The sequence below is a fragment of the Oncorhynchus nerka genome, linkage group LG23, assembly GCF_034236695.1.
Source record: "Oncorhynchus nerka isolate Pitt River linkage group LG23, Oner_Uvic_2.0, whole genome shotgun sequence".
In the NCBI taxonomy this organism is placed as follows: Eukaryota; Metazoa; Chordata; class Actinopteri; order Salmoniformes; family Salmonidae; genus Oncorhynchus; species Oncorhynchus nerka.
The window spans coordinates 53,796,832-53,813,419 of record NC_088418.1 but is presented as its reverse complement, the minus strand read 5'-3'; the positions used below and the strand labels follow the sequence as shown (position 1 = coordinate 53,813,419).

The window sequence follows — 16,588 nt, the reverse complement described above, 5'->3', positions numbered from 1 at the left end:
ATTCATAAATGTATGTAGAAATGTGTTAATTAAATCAAAATACTACTCATATCATAGAACAAGCGATAAAGGTGCATGTGAAACCAACTTTTACTTTGTAGCACCTACAGATTATGGCGTCTTAAAGGAAGCCTTGGTAAGGCCAAAATGCAAAACATATTCCAACTTCAGGTAATTATTTCTCAATCATACTTTAAGGTACAAATGTCAAATACTGTATATTTTAACAATCCTTCCTCCAAAGGAACCTGTGAATGAACATTTGTTTTTTTTTAATTAACAAAAAAAAACATTATCTGTTTTGTGAGGATCATCCACGGACTGACATCAATGACTAATATAAAACTACATTGGATTTATAAAGGAACATGCTAATGTTGTTATCTCAATTTAGAGCTCATTTTGTCACGCCCTGACCATAGTTTGCTTTGCATGTTTATATGTTTTGTTTGGTCAGGGTGTGATCTGAGTGGGCATTCTATGTTGGATGTCTAGTTTGTCTGTTTCTGTATTTGGCCTGATATGGTTCTCAATCAGAGGCAGGTGTTAGTCTTGGTCTCTGATTGGGAACCATATTTAGGTAGCCTGGGTTTCACTGTTGGTTTGTGGGTGTTTGTTTCCGTGTCTGTGTTTGTCACCACACGGTACTGTTTCGGTTTTTGTTCATGTTCACATTTATTGTTTTGTGTTTCTTAGTGTTCCGTTTGTTTTATAATAAACGATATGGACACTTACCACGCTGCATTTTGGTTCGATCCCTGCTACACCTCCTTTTCAGACGAAGAGGAGGAAATCTGCCATTACACATTTACAACTCCTTGACACTGAACGCTGAAAATATGTTTATTAACAGCTGTAAGTAATATTCATATTGTAGGTTAGATTGGTCCAAAACTTCACTGCAGCCCGTCGTAGTGTAACCAGATATGGTTTGGTTGACCAAAGGAATACTTTTGAAAGCAGAATCTGTTTTGAATGTAAAAGACAATACTTATGCACTTCCCAGTCATTTCTGTTTTACATTTTTTATTTAATGTAATTGTAAACAAATACTGTATCATTTTGAAAGAAGTGGTGTGACCACCACCCAAACAGGCAACCCAAATACTCAAATAGATTATACTCGTTAACCACGTAACTGAAGTAGGAACACCCAGGGTTCTGAGTGCAGGCAATCTGGCAATGATGCTGGTCCCGTTCATACACCGTCAGAATGTCGTTCCCACAAGTCTTTGTCAACCAGGAATCCCTGTGAGCAGTAAGCTGTTGAATAGGGGAAAATATTGTTTTCAATTAGATTACAAGTAAATTATTAATTAAAAGTGGCAGAAATGGCCTTGTCCATGCTCAATATTACAATTTTAGATTGATTTACACTAAACAATGAAGGATCTGTCTTGTATATTATATAAGCATATAAACTCACATGGTTCAACTGCTCTGGTATCACTGAAGGACTCATCCAAGGACTGCTGACTGAAGAAGAGGTCAGGGGCTGCACCTGGGCAAACAAAACAGTCTAAACATTCCTCTCAGTGGGAGAGGGATGTGCAAAAAAAATTGAATTGTTTGAAATAGGACGAATGTAAGCACATACCAAATTATTATAATGATGTTACAACAGTCTCCATCTTTACAGTTCTCTGAACCACCATACCACCATGATGTGGGCACATAGTTCTACATTGTTTCAATTAGTGCCTCCATCTCACCATTCATGCAAGAGGGTGAAAATAATGGTAATATGGTTGTCACTAATCAAACATATTTTATTTAAGAATGTCGACAGTAACATCCATAAGTGAGTGTGACTGAAATAAACTGATGAAGTAAGACCAGGTTAGAGTAGAGTTGTAGTGTACCAAGACTAAAGACCAAGACTAAAAAAAATAAGATATTTTAATTAGAATACAGTTGTAGACAGAAGTCATATCAACATACAACTGATGTCTCTCCTGAGTTCTGCCCAAACAATAGAAAGACAGCATCTTATGTACCCGAGATCACACCTTATCCTATGTCAAACCCTGCATGTGCAGCTTAAAGAACAAGTTATTCTTAACATAAGGTTTCTGAGAACCTGTCTCAGCGGTATGCAAATCTGCCCTTGTTTCAGAGAGAAACCGAAGCTGTCTCTCTGTGTCTCGCTATCACCCTCAGTCCCTTTTCTCACCTTTCTCAGAGACACAGGGCAGAGCTAGACACAGAGAGGCCTCAACATTCAGCTATACAGTGAGCATAAGTACAATGGCACATAAGCAAATTAATAACAACATAATCAATGGTGGGGGCCTTTAGAAGACCCCCAAAATCAACTTTAACCCTACAAGTCCATGAAAAGTGTGCAACATATTTTTCTCATTATGAAGAATTCTACACTCTGCAAATCCCTCACTAAAACGTGTTACTATACATGTTTAAACTACAAACATCAAAAATCACAAATGTCCCTTTTATTCCTCCTCTCTTCACTAATCGAATTGCCCTGTACAACACACTTTATTATTACATTCATACACCAACAAATCATATATTATCATTCAATGTTTAAAAAAACCTTTGAACAAAAACACAACTTGCATTTGAAAATCATTGCCCGTGAACTAAAATAATGTTATTTATATAATATGTTATGAGGTACTAGGGTTACTTACAGTAAGCTTGACTATTTTAGTATTCCTAGACCTTCCATCCATGTCCTGTTGCACCTTCATAGCTTGTCCTCTGCATACACTGACCTACTGTAAGAAAACACACACTACTTCATTTCCATATTGTCAATGGGATGCAAAACCTAACAACACACTATACAAGGGAATCTAAAGAACAGACTAAACATTAGTAGGGTCATTTTCATGACTGTGATACAAAAAAAAGTGCTTAGAGGGCTTCCAAGTTGAACTGTTTTGCATTAAACGTCTCCATTCAGCAGTTCTCTCCAGCGTAGGGTTTGGATTATGTTCCCATTCTTCATAAACTCCTTTCTGATCAGTGAGATGTGATCAAACCAGATAAAGCCAGCAGCCCTCCTATTTTAATCAAGCATCAGAGTTTAATAATATGATTCATAGGAATATAAACTTGAGATCATATGAGAAGAGTGAAATGAATGAGCATGACGTTGATTTCTGATGTGGGAGATGTAGGACTACTGTACCTGCTCCAACATCTGTTCCTTTACCACCGGGTCATTGAGGTCAGCTCCTGAGTTAGATTTCAGAGACATCCTTACAATGGTCTGCTTGATTCTCTTTTCTAGAAGGACATAGGAAGGATAAGATCAGACAGCCACTCAAATGAGATTCAGCTTATTTACAATAAATAAGTTACTTTTCTTCCAAATTACTTTTGGAACTGTGTAGTTCAAGCCTCTGTATTCTATGTTTACCAGTATGGAACTATTATCTCATAATAGAAACCACATGACCACATATATATCTGAAAGGTGGGGAGAGAGAGGTGGATGGAGTAGTCTACATGTAGCATCTCTGTGTCTGACATGTGACAGTGTTTGCTGTAGTGGGACCCTGTTGGGGGTAAAATGCTGTCCCTGTATTACATCCCACAATAACCCCAATAAGATGGCAGTCTTATGTCCTGTCTGGTCTAGTGGTAATGCCACAGCCTCTGGAACACATGTTTATGGTGTCAGAAAAGGTTTGAATCCAGTCTAGTGCTCTTTGACTCAACCTCTGCCTGTATTTTCCTCTCTCTCTGTTCAATAAAACATGTCAGTCTTACTTCAAATCAAATCCAATTTTATTGGTCACATACACATGGTTAGCAGAAGTTAATGCGAGTGAAGCGAAATGCTTGTGCTTCTAGTTCTGACTATGCAGTAATATCTAACAGTAATCTAACAAATCCACATCTACCTTATACACACAAATGTAAAGGGATGACTAGAATATGTACATATAAATATATGGACGTGCGGCATAGGCAAGCTGCAGTAGATCGTGTAGAATACAGTATATACATATGAGATGAGTAATGTAGGATATGTAAACATTATTAGTGGTGTTATTTAGTGTCGAGTGATTCCTTTATTAAGTCTATTTATTTAAGTGGCTAGAGATTGAGTCTGTATGTTGGCAGCAGCCTCTCTATGTGAGTGATGGCTGTTTAACAGTCTGAAGGCCTTGAGATAGAAGCTGTTTTTCAGTCTCTCGGTCCCAGCTTTGATCTGTACTGACTTCACCCTATATCTCAGGGGGTGGCTCGGGTGGTTGTTGTCCTTGATCTTTTTGGCCTTCCTGTGACATCGTGCGCTGTAGGTGTCCTGGAGGGCAGGTAGTTTGCCTTCCTGTTTGGCCCTGTCCGGGGGTGTCCTCGGATGGGGCCACAGTGTCTCCTGACCCCTCCTGTCTCAGCCTCCAGTATTTATGCTGCAGTAGTTTATGTGAGAGAGGTTGTCAAAAGATACTGTAACTGATAAGGATGACATTATTTGAAATGTACTGTACCAAGGTGTTAAGAATTACTAATCCTCTTCAAGTAAAGTGCTTTCATTACTTCGGAGTAGTAGTTGACAAAAATCAGACAAGGGAGAGAATGGATGCAAAATCAACTTAATTCTCTGGCACACAAAGTGCCATGAACTTGTGCAATCTCACAAAACCCATACTTTTGCACTTCGTCCCTGAACAACACACTTTGCATTTGGTGTATTCAAATAGCCCAGTATTGGCGGTGGACCCAGACAGCGTCAGTGAGGCTCTGTGCTGACACTGTTCTCAGAGCTGCTATCTGGTCCTCAGCATTGAAGATGGTGGCTCCTCCCCTCACTACCCAGAGTAAACACTGGTATCTCAACTGTTGGGCTTGTGTGGACAGACAAAGCACAGGGGTGATTCCTTGTGAATCTAGAACCAAAAAAGTTCAGAACTCATTTGGATGTTCACTAAATATAATCCATAGAATGGTCATTTGGGGGAAGGATTGTTGAAATACACTGAATATACAAAACAGTATCAAATCAAATCAAATCAAATTTTATTTGTCACATACACATGGTTAGCAGATGTTAATGCGAGTGTAGCGAAATGCTTGTGCTTCTAGTTCCGACAATGCAGGGATAACCAACAAGTAATCTAACTAACAATTCCAAAACTACTGTCTTATACACAGTGTAAGGGGATAAAGAATATGTACATAAGGATATATGAATGAGTGATGGTACAGAGCAGCATACAGTAGATGGTATCGAGTACAGTATATACATATGAGATGAGAATGTAGACAAAGTAAACAAAGTGGCATAGTTAAAGTGGCTAGTGATACATGTGTTACATAAGGATGCAGTCGATGATGTAGAGTACAGTATATACGTATGCATATGAGATGAATAATGTAGGGTAAGTAACATTATGTAAGGTAGCATTGTTTAAAGTGGCTAGTGATATATTTACAACATTTCCCATCAATTCCCATTATTAAAGTGGCTGGAGTTGGGTCAGTGTCAATGACAGTGTGTTGGCAGCAGCCACTCAATGTTAGTGGTGGCTGTTTAACAGTCTGATGGCCTTGAGATAGAAGCTGTTTTTCAGTCTCTCGGTCCCAGCTTTGATGCACCTGTACTGACCTCGCCTTCTGGATGATAGCGGGGTGAACAGGCAGTGGTTCGGGTGGTTGATGTCCTTGATGATCTTTATGGCCTTCCTGTAACATCGGGTGGTGTAGGTGTCCTGGAGGGCAGGTAGTTTGCCCCCGGTGATGCGTTGTGCAGACCTCACTACCCTCTGGAGAGCCTTACGGTTGAGGGCGGAGCAGTTGCCGTACCAGGCGGTGATACAGCCCGCCAGGATGCTCTCGATTCTGCATCTGTAGAAGTTTGTGAGTGCTTTTGGTGACAAGCCGAATTTCTTCAGCCTCCTGAGGTTCTTCACGACGCTGTCAGTGTGAGTGGACCAATTCAGTTTGTCTGTGATGTGTATGCCGAGGAACTTAAAACTTGCTACCCTCTCCACTACTGTTCCATCGATGTGGATAGGGGGGTGTTCCCTCTGCTGTTTCCTGAAGTCCACAATCATCTCCTTAGTTTTGTTGACGTTGAGTGTGAGGTTATTTTCCTGACACCACACTCCGAGGGCCCTCACCTCCTCCCTGTAGGCCGTCTCGTCGTTGTTGGTAATCAAGCCTACCACTGTTGTGTCGTCCGCAAACTTGATGATTGAGTTGGAGGCGTGCGTGGCCACGCAGTCGTGGGTGAACAGGGAGTACAGGAGAGGGCTCAGAACGCACCCTTGTGGGGCCCACGTGTTGAGGATCAGCGGGGAGGAGATGTTGTTGCCTACCCTCACCACCTGGGGGCGGCCCGTCAGGAAGTCCAGTACCCAGTTGCACAGGGCGGGGTCGAGACCCAGGGTCTCGAGCTTGATGACGAGCTTGGAGGGTACTATGGTGTTGAATGCCGAGCATTCTCACATAGGTATTCCTCTTGTCCAGGTGGGTTAGGGCAGTGTGCAGTGTGGTTGAGATTGCATCGTCTGCGGACCTATTTGGGCGGTAAGCAAATTGGAGTGGGTCTAGGGTGTCAGGTAGGGTGGAGGTGATATGGTCCTTGACTAGTCTCTCAAAGCACTTCATGATGACGGAAGTGAGTGCTACGGGGCGGTAGTCGTTTAGCTCAGTTACCTTAGCTTTCTTGGGAACAGGAACAATGGTGGCCCTCTTGAAGCATGTGGGAACAGCAGACTGGTATAGGGATTGATTGAATATGTCCGTAAACACACCGGCCAGCTGGTCTGCGCATGCTCTGAGGGCGCGGCTGGGGATGCCGTCTGGGCCTGCAGCCTTGCGAGGGTTAACACGTTTAAATGTCTTACTCACCTCAGCTGCAGTGAAGGAGAGGCCGCATGTTTTCGTTGCAGGCCGTGTCAGTGGCACTGTATTGTCCTCAAAGCGGGCAAAAAAGTTATTTAGTCTGCCTGGGAGCAAGACATCCTGGTCCGTGACTGGGCTGGGTTTCTTCTTGTAGTCCGTGATTGACTGTAGACCCTGCCACATGCCTCTTGTGTCTGAGCCGTTGAATTGAGATTCTACTTTGTCTCTGTGCTGACGCTTAGCTTGTTTAATAGCCTTGCGGAGGGAATAGCTGCACTGTTTGTATTCGGTCATGTTGCCAGACACCTTGCCCTGATTAAAAGCAGTGGTTCGCGCTTTCAGTTTCACGCGAATGCTGCCATCAATCCACGGTTTCTGGTTAGGGAATGTTTTTATCGTTGCTATGGGAACGACATCTTCAACGCACGTTCTAATGAACTCGCACACCGAATCAGCGTATTCGTCAATATTTTTATCTGACGCAATACGAAACATGTCCCAGTCCACGTGATGGAAGCAGTCTTGGAGTGTGGAGTCAGCTTGGTCTGACCAGCGTTGGACAGACCTCAGCGTGGGAGCCTCTTGTTTAAGTTTCTGCCTGTAGGCAGGGATCAACAAAATGGCTTATATGCTTTTCCGAAAGGGGGGCGGGGCAGGGCCTTATATGCGTCGCGGAAGTTAGAGTAACAATGATCCAAGGTTTTACCACCCCTGGTTGCGCAATCGATATGCTGATAAAATTTAGGGAGTCTTGTTTCCAGATTAGCTTTGTTAAAATCCCCAGCTACAATGAATGCAGCCTCCGGATAAATGGTTTCCAGTTTGCAAAGAGTTAAATAAAGTTCGTTCAGAGCCATCCATGTGTCTGCTTGGGGGGGGGTATATACGGCTGTGATTATAATCGAAGAGAATTCTCTTGGAAGATAATGCGGTCTACATTTGATTGTGAGGAATTCTAAATCAGGTGAACAAAAGGATTTGAGTTCCTGTATGTTTCCTTCATCACACCATGTCTCGTTAGTCATGAGGCATACGCCCCCGCCGCTCTTCTTACCAGAAAGATGTTTGTTTCTGTCGGCGCGATGCGTGGAGAAACCCGTTGGCTGCACCGCATCGGATAGCGTCTTCCCAGTAAGCCATGTTTCCGTGAAGCAGAGAACGTTGCAGTCTCTGATGTCCCTCTGGAATGCTACCCTTGCTCGGATTTCATCAACCTTGTTGTCAAGAGACTGGACATTGGCAAGAAGAATGCTGGGGAGTGGTGCGCGATGTGTCCTTGTCCTGAGTCTGACCAGAAGACCGCTACGTTTCCCTCTTTTTCGGAGTCGTTTCCTTGGGTCGCTGCATGCGATCCATTCCGTTGTCCTGTTTGTAAGGCAGAACACAGGATCCGCGTCGCGGAAAACATATTCTTGGTCGTACTGATGGTGAGTTGACGTTGATCTTATATTCAGTAGTTCTTCTCGACTGTATGTAATGAAACCTAAGATGACCTGGGGTACTAATGTAAGAAATAACACGTAAAATAACAAAAAACTGCATAGTTTCCTAGGAACGCGAAGCGAGGCGGCCATCTCTGTCGGCGCCGGAAGAGTTACCTTTTCCATGACAGACTGATCAGGTGAATCCAGGTGAAAGATAGGATCGCTTATTGATGTCACCTGTTAAATACACTTAAATCAGTGTAGATGAAGGGGAGGAGACAGGTAAAATAAGGATTTTTAAGCCTTGCGCCAATTGAGACATGGATTATGTATGTGTGCCGTTTAGAGGGTGAATGGTCAAGACAAAATATTTAAGTGCCTTTGAACAGGGTATGGTAGTAGGTGCCAGGTACATCTGTTTGATTGTGTCAAGAGCTACATCCCTGCTCGGTTTTTCAAGCTCAAGTTTCCTGTGTGTTTCAAGAATGGTCCACCACCCAAAGGACATCCAGACCATTTGACACAATTATGTCTCATGGATAGTCAGTCCTTGAATCCATAGCTTTGCCTTTAAGAACAGTGATTTCTCTAGCCCCATCAACTATTTACCAAAACAAGTGGTGTGACCACCCAAACAGGCAACCCAAAAACGAAAAAGCTCATTTACAACTCCTTGACAATGTGAATGCTGAAAACATGTTTAACAATTAAGTAATATTTGTACAGTTTTATATTGGTCCATACCTTCACTGCAGCCCTTCCTAGTGTAACCAGATATGATTCCTGGATTGTTTGTCATAGTTGGTTGACCAAAGGAATACTTTTGATAGCAATGGAATCTGTTTTGAAAGTAAACGACAATACTGATGCACTTCCTATGTCATTTCTATTTTACTTTTTTTTAAAAATGTAATCAATAATTGTAAACAAATACTGTATATCATTTTGATCTCATGCATAGTCGGTGCACGAGAGAGGTGACATTTCTCTAGCCTTCAACTATTTATCCTTCAATTATTTACAGAAAGAAGTGGTGCGACCACCACCCAAACAGGCAACCCAAATACTCAAATAGATTACTCTTTAACCACGTAGCTGAAGTAGGAACACCCAGGGTTCTGAGTGCAGGCAAGCTGGCAATGATGGTGGTCCCGTTCATACACCGTCAGAATGTCATTCCCACCAAAGTCTTTGTCAACCAGGAATCCCTGTGAGCAGTGAGCTGTTGAATAGGGGCACATGTGGTTAATGTGGATAACATAAACTACCACAAGTGACAAATGGCTTTGTCCATGCTCAATATTACAATATTAGATTGATTTACACTAAACGATGAAGGATACGTCATAAATGGCCACCGGAGTACTACATTGACCCCCCCCCCCCTCCATTTGTTTTGTATACTGCTGCAACTACTGGCTGTTGACTATCTATGCATAAATCAAATCAAATCAATTTATATAGCCCTTCGTACATCAGCTGATATCTCAAAGTGCTGTACAGAAACCCAGCCTAAAACCCCCAAAAGCAAGCAATGCATGAGTTGAAGCACATTGGCTAGGAAAAACTCCCTAGAAAGGCCAAAACCTAGGAGGAAACCTAGAGAGGAACCAGGCTATGAGGGGTGGCCAGTCCTTCTGGCTGTGCCGGGTGGAGATTATAACAGAACATGGCCAAGATGTTCAAATGTTCATAAATGACCAGCATGGTCAAATAATAGGTCTGGGACAAATAGCACGTCCGGTGAACAGGTCAGGATTCCACAGCCGCAGGCAGAACAGTTGAAACTGGAGCAGCAGCACGGCCAGGGAGAGAGAGAGAGAGAGAGAGAGAGAGAGAGAGAGAGAGAGAGAGAGAGAGAGAGAGAGAGAGAGAGAATACTTAAATTCACACAAGACACCGGATAAGACAGGAGAAGTACTCCAGATATAACAAACTGACCCTAGCCAGTGACTCAACCCACTCAAGTGACGCACCCCTCCTAGGGACGGCATGAAAGAGCACCAGTAAGCCAGTGACTCAGCCCCTGTAATAGGGTTAGAGACAGAGAATCCCAGTGGAAAGAGGGGAACCGGCCACGCAGAGACAGCATTTACATTACATTTACATTTAAGTCATTTAGCAGACACTCTTATCCAGAGCGACTTACAAATTGGTGCGTTCACCTTATGACATCCAGTGGAACAGCCACTTTACAATAGTGCATCTAAATCTTTTAAGGGGGGGGGGTGAGAAGGATTACTTTATCCTATCCTAGGTATCCCTTAAAGAGGTGGGGTTTCAGGTGTCTCCGGAAGGTGGTGATTGACTCCGCTGTCCTGGCGTCGTGAGGGAGTTTGTTCCACCATTGGGGGCCAGAGCAGCGAACAGTTTTGACTGGGCTGAGCGGGAACTGTACTTCCTCAGTGGTAGGGAGGCGAGCAGGCCAGAGGTGGATGAACGCAGTGCCCTTGTTTGGGTGTAGGGCCTGATCAGAGCCTGGAGGTACTGAGGTGCCGTTCCCCTCACAGCTCCGTAGGCAAGCACCATGGTCTTGTAGCGGATGCGAGCTTCAACTGGAAGCCAGTGGAGAGAGCGGAGGAGCGGGGTGACGTGAGAGAACTTGGGAAGGTTGAACACCAGACGGGCTGCGGCGTTCTGGATGAGTTGTAGGGGTTTAATGGCACAGGCAGGGAGCCCAGCCAACAGCGAGTTGCAGTAATCCAGACGGGAGATGACAAGTGCCTGGATTAGGACCTGCGCCGCTTCCTGTGTGAGGCAGGGTCGTACTCTGCGGATGTTGTAGAGCATGAACCTACAGGAACGGGCCACCGCCTTGATGTTAGTTGAGAACGTCAGGGTGTTGTCCAGGATCACGCCAAGGTTCTTAGCGCTCTGGGAGGACACAGTGGAGTTGTCAACCGTGATGGCGAGATCATGGAACGGGCATTCCTTCCCCGGGAGGAAGAGCAGCTCTGTCTTGCCGAGGTTCAGCTTGAGGTGGTGATCCGTCATCCACACTGATATGTCTGCCAGACATGCAGAGATGCGATTCGCCACCTGGTCATCAGAAGGGGGAAAGGAGAAGATTAATTGTGTGTCGTCTGCATAGCAATGATAGGAGAGACCATGTGAGGTTATGACAGAGCCAAGTGACTTGGTGTATAGCGAGAATAGGAGAGGGCCTAGAACAGAGCCCTGGGGGACACCAGTGGTGAGAGCACGTGGTGTGGAGACGGATTCTCGCCACGCCACCTGGTAGGAGCGACCTGTCAGGTAGGACGCAATCCAAGCGTGGGCCGCGCTGGAGATGCCCAACTCGGAGAGGGTGGAGAGGAGGATCTGATGGTTCACAGTATCGAAGGCAGCCGATAGGTCTAGAAGGATGAGAGCAGAGGAGAGAGAGTTAGCTTTAGCAGTGCGGAGCGCCTCCGTGATACAGAGAAGAGCAGTCTCAGTTGAATGACTAGTCTTGAAACCTGACTGATATGGATCAAGAAGGTCATTCTGAGAGAGATAGCGGGAGAGCTGGCCAAGGACGGCACGTTCAAGAGTTTTGGAGAGAAAAGAAAGAAGGGATACTGGTCTGTAGTTGTTGACATCGGAGGGATCGAGTGTAGGTTTTTTCAGAAGGGGTGCAACTCTCGCTCTCTTGAAGACGGAAGGGACGTAGCCAGCGGTCAGGGATGAGTTGATGAGCGAGGTGAGGTAAGGGAGAAGGTCTCCGGAAATGGTCTGGAGAAGAGAGGAGGGGATAGGGTCAAGCGGGCAGGTTGTTGGGCGGCCGGCCGTCACAAGACGCGAGATGTCATCTGGAGAGAGAGGGGAGAAAGAGCACAGGGTAGGGCAGTGTGAGCAGAACCAGCGGTGTCGTTTGACTTAGCAAACGAGGATCGGATGTCGTCGACCTTCTTTTCAAAATGGTTGACGAAGTCATCTGCAGAGAGGGAGGAGAGGGGGGAGGGGGAGGAGGATTCAGGAGGGAGGAGAAGGTGGCAAAGAGCTTCCTAGGGTTAGAGGCAGATGCTTGGAATTTAGAGTGGTAGAAAGTGGCTTTAGCAGCAGAGACATAAGAGGAAAATGTAGAGAGGAGGGAGTGAAAGGATGCCAGGTCCGCAGGGAGGCGAGTTTTCCTCCATTTCCGCTCGGCTGCCCGGAGCACTGTTCTGTGAGCTCGCAATGAGTCGTCGAGCCACGGAGCGGGAGGGGAGGACCGAGCCGGCCTGGAGGATAGGGGACATAGAGAGTCAAAGGATGCAGAAAGGGAGGAGAGGAGGGTTGAGGAGGCAGAATCAGGAGATAGGTTGGAGAAGGTTTGAGCAGAGGGAAGAGATGATAGGATGGAAGAGGAGAGAGTAGCGGGGAGAGAGAGCGAAGGTTGGGACGGCGCGATACCATCCGAGTAGGGGCAGTGTGGGAAGTGTTGGATGAGAGCGAGAGGGAAAAGGATACAAGGTAGTGGTCGGAGACTTGGAGGGGAATTGCAATGAGGTTAGTGGAAGAACAGCATCTAGTAAAGATGAGGTCGAGCGTATTGCCTGCCTTGTGAGTAGGGGGAAAGGTGAGAGGGTGAGGTCAAAAGAGGAGAGGAGTGGAAAGAAGGAGGCAGAGAGGAATGAGTCAAAGGTAGACGCGGGGAGGTTAAAGTCGCCCAGAACTGTGAGAGGTGAGCCGTCCTCAGGAAAGGAGCTTATCAAGGCATCAAGCTCATTGATGAACTCTCCGAGGGAACCTGGAGGGCGATAAATGATAAGGATGTTAAGCTTGAAAGGGCTGGTAACTGTGACAGCATGGAATTCAAAGGAGGCGATAGACAGATGGGTAAGGGGAGAAAGAGAGAATGACCACTTGGGAGAGATGAGGATCCCTGTGCCACCACCCCGCTGACCAGAAGCTCTCCGGATGTGCGAGAACACGTGGGCGGACGAAGAGAGAGCAGTAGGAGTAGCAGTGTTATCTGTGGTGATCCATGTTTCCGTCAGTGCCAAGAAGTCGAGGGACTGGAGGGAGGCATAGGCTGAGATGAACTCTGCCTTGTTGGCCGCAGATCGGCAGTTCCAGAGGCTACCGGAGACCTGGAACTCCACGTGGGTCGTGCGCGCTGGGACCACCAGATTAGGGTGGCCGCGGCCACGCGGTGTGGAGCGTTTGTATGGTCTGTGCAGAGAGGAGAGAACAGGGATAGACAGACACATAGTTGACAGGCTACAGAAGAGGCTACGCTAATGCAAAGGAGATTGGAATGACAAGTGGACTACACATCTCGAATGTTCAGAAAGTTAAGCTTACGTAGCAAGAATCTTATTGACTAAAATGATTAAAATGATACAGTACTGCTGAAGTAGGCTAGCTGGCAGTGGCTGCGTTGTTGACTTTGTAGGCTAGCTGGCAGTGGCTGCGTTGTTGACACTACACTAATCAAGTCGTTCCGTTGAGTATGATAGTTTCTACAGTGGTGCTATTCGGGGGCTAGCTGGCTAGCTAGCAGTGTTGATTACGTTACGTTGCATTAAAAGAACGACAATAGCTGGCTAGCTAACCTAGAAAATCGCTCTAGACTACACAATTATCTTTGATACAAAGACGGCTATGTAGCTAGCTATGTAGCTAGCTACGATCAAACAAATCAAACCGTTGTACTGTAATGAAATGAAATGAAAATGTGATACTACCTGTGGAGCGAAGCGGAATGCGACCGGGTTGTTGAGTGAGGAAGTTCTATTCGGTTCTATTCTATTCGGTAGACGTTGGCTAGCTGTTGGCTAGCTAGCAGTGTCTCCTACGTTAAGGACGACAAATAGCTGGCTAGCTAACCTCGGTAAATTAAGATAATCACTCTAAGACTACACACTCTAAACTACACAATTATCTTGGATACGAAGACAGCAAAGACAACTATGTAGCTAGCTAACACTCAAGTCGTTCAGTTGAGTGTAATAGTTTTTACAGTGCTGCTATTCGGTAGACGGTAGACGGTGGACGTTAGCTAGCTGGCTAGCTGGCTAGCTGCTGGGCAGATAGCAGTGTAGACTACGTTAGGACGACGAAATACGATAATTACGCAATTATCTTTGATACAAAGACGGCTATGTAGCTAGCTAAGAAGAAATTGCTAAGATTAGACAAATCAAACCGTTGTGCTATAGTGAAATGTAATGAGATGTAATGAAAAGTTATACTACCTGCCGACCGAGGTGCGAATGCGACCGCTCGCTCCAACCCGGAAGTAGTAAACAGCAAGGGCAGTTCGTTGCTCCAGAGCCTTTCCGTTCACCTTCACACTCCCGGGCCAGACTACACTCAATCATATGACCCACTGAAGAGATGAGTCTTCAGTAAAGACTTAAAGGTTGAGACCGAGTTTGCGTCTCTCACATGGATAGGCAGACCATTCCATAAAAATGGAGCTCTATAGGAGAAAGCCCTGCCTCCAGCTGTTTGCTTAGAAATTCTAGGGACAATTAGGAGGCCTGCGTCTTGTGACCGTAGCGTACGTGTAGGTATGTACGGCAGGACCAAATCAGAGAGAGGTAGGAGCAAGCCCATGTAATGCTTTGTAGGTTAGCAGTAAAACCTTGAAATCAGCCCTTGCCTTGACAGGAAGCCAGTGTAGGGAGGCTAGCACTGGAGTAAAATGAGCAATTTCTTTGGTTCTAGTCAGGATTCTAGCAGCCGTATTTAGCACTAACTGAAGTTTATTTAGTGCTTTATCCGGGTAGCCGGAAAGTAGAGCATTGCAGTAGTGTAACCTAGAAGTGACAAAAGCATGGATGAATTTTTCTGCATCATTTTTGGACAGAAATTTCAGATTTTTGCAATATGACGTAGATGGAAAAAAGCTGTCCTTGAAACAGTCTTGATATGTTTGCTTCCATCCAGTGTTTGCTTCCATCCACTGAAAGCAACAAACTTTCCATTTTTTAAAATATATTTAATGAAAAAGCCTGGGGATTTAACTAGGCAAATGAGGATGTTATTCTGGCTCATTTGACAGGGAAAGAGTGACTGAAGTGGATGAATTCAACCTTTCTCCTCCCACTTCTCTTCTCCCAAAAATATGAAAAGTTTGTAGTGTTTTGATGCTTATAAAAATTAATGTTATTATATAAAATAGTGGTTTGGATGATTTTCTGTGATTTCAGGACTAACTTGGCCGTTGCTTGTCACCTTTAACAGGATATTTCTTCCTCAGCATCCTCTGGAACAAATATTATATAATGAGGCGTCAATCTGTTAATGTCAGTGATACATCATCTTGTGTGTCATTGTAGTGAGTTTAGCTGCAGACTGTGTGAACCAAAAGTTATTTAGGACTAAGGACTGATCCCTGATTTATGAGTTCAACTCCACCCAATCTGGCTAAGGATCAGAAATGAATGCTCTGTTGAATATTTAAGTAAAACAATATATTTTGCAGGCAGATTTCCTTTTTTTTTTACTTGACCTATATAGATTAGAAACAAACTGTACTGTATGTCATTGATCAAGTGATTAGTGATGATTTCTGGTATGTTGTTGCAGTATTAAATGTCAATACATATTCACTTTACATATGCTGCAACAAAACACATTTTCTGACTTGTTTTTTTTCTTGATTAATATCCCATTGTGAGAGCTACTGTGATCCAAACTAGACATATTTACTAGATAACAAATAATGCTTTTTGACACCAAAATATTGGTCATGATGTAAGATGTTATACAGTGAGAAAGGGCTTGAAATATCCCATTAGTAAAATTAAATTAAAACATACTGTACCCTATTGGCTCCTCCTCTCTTTCTCTCCAAGGCTTATTTGGTTTTGATGAGCAGACAGGTGGAAAAGTACTGTAGCTGGAGTGTTTATAAAGAGGATCTGCTCTCCTCCTTTGAACACACCCTTGTGTCAGTCAACATCATCAAGCCTCCTCCCTGTTGTCTTGCTGAAAGATCCTTCTAGAAAGAATGGACCCACCAAAACGGTGTTTATGTCCTTATATTGTAAATCAAACAACCTGAAAGGGAGACACCACTTATCCACATTGAGTAAATTATATGAAATAAATGTATTGTAGTATAGTAAGTTATAATAATTTCATATATTGTTAGTTTAAAATTCTTAAGCATCTAAGCTGTTGGAGAGGGGGGGGTTCTAAACTGGGATGCTCTGGTTCGATGTGTACGACAGCGTGTTCCAATTCCCACCAATATCCAGCAACTACGCACAGCCATTAAAGAGGAGTAGGGACGACATTCCACAGGCAACACAGGCACTGCATGAGGCAAATGGTGGTCACACCAGATACTGACTGGTTTTATGATCCATATGCCTTGCCCTTTTTTTTAAGGTATCTGTGACCAACAGATGAATATCTGTATT

General features: G+C 44.4%; 1 long non-coding RNA gene across 1 annotated transcript; it reads right to left on the bottom strand.

The window, feature by feature from the left end:
- Nucleotides 1-1,009: 1,009 nt before the first annotated feature.
- Nucleotides 1,010-2,709, bottom strand: LOC115106266 (uncharacterized). Its single transcript, XR_003860016.2, has 2 exons — nt 1,427-2,709; nt 1,010-1,263 (listed from the first exon to the last, which is right to left on the bottom strand). It is a non-coding gene; the product is annotated as an uncharacterized LOC115106266 (long non-coding RNA).
- Between the last annotated feature and the right edge of the window lie 13,879 nt (nt 2,710-16,588).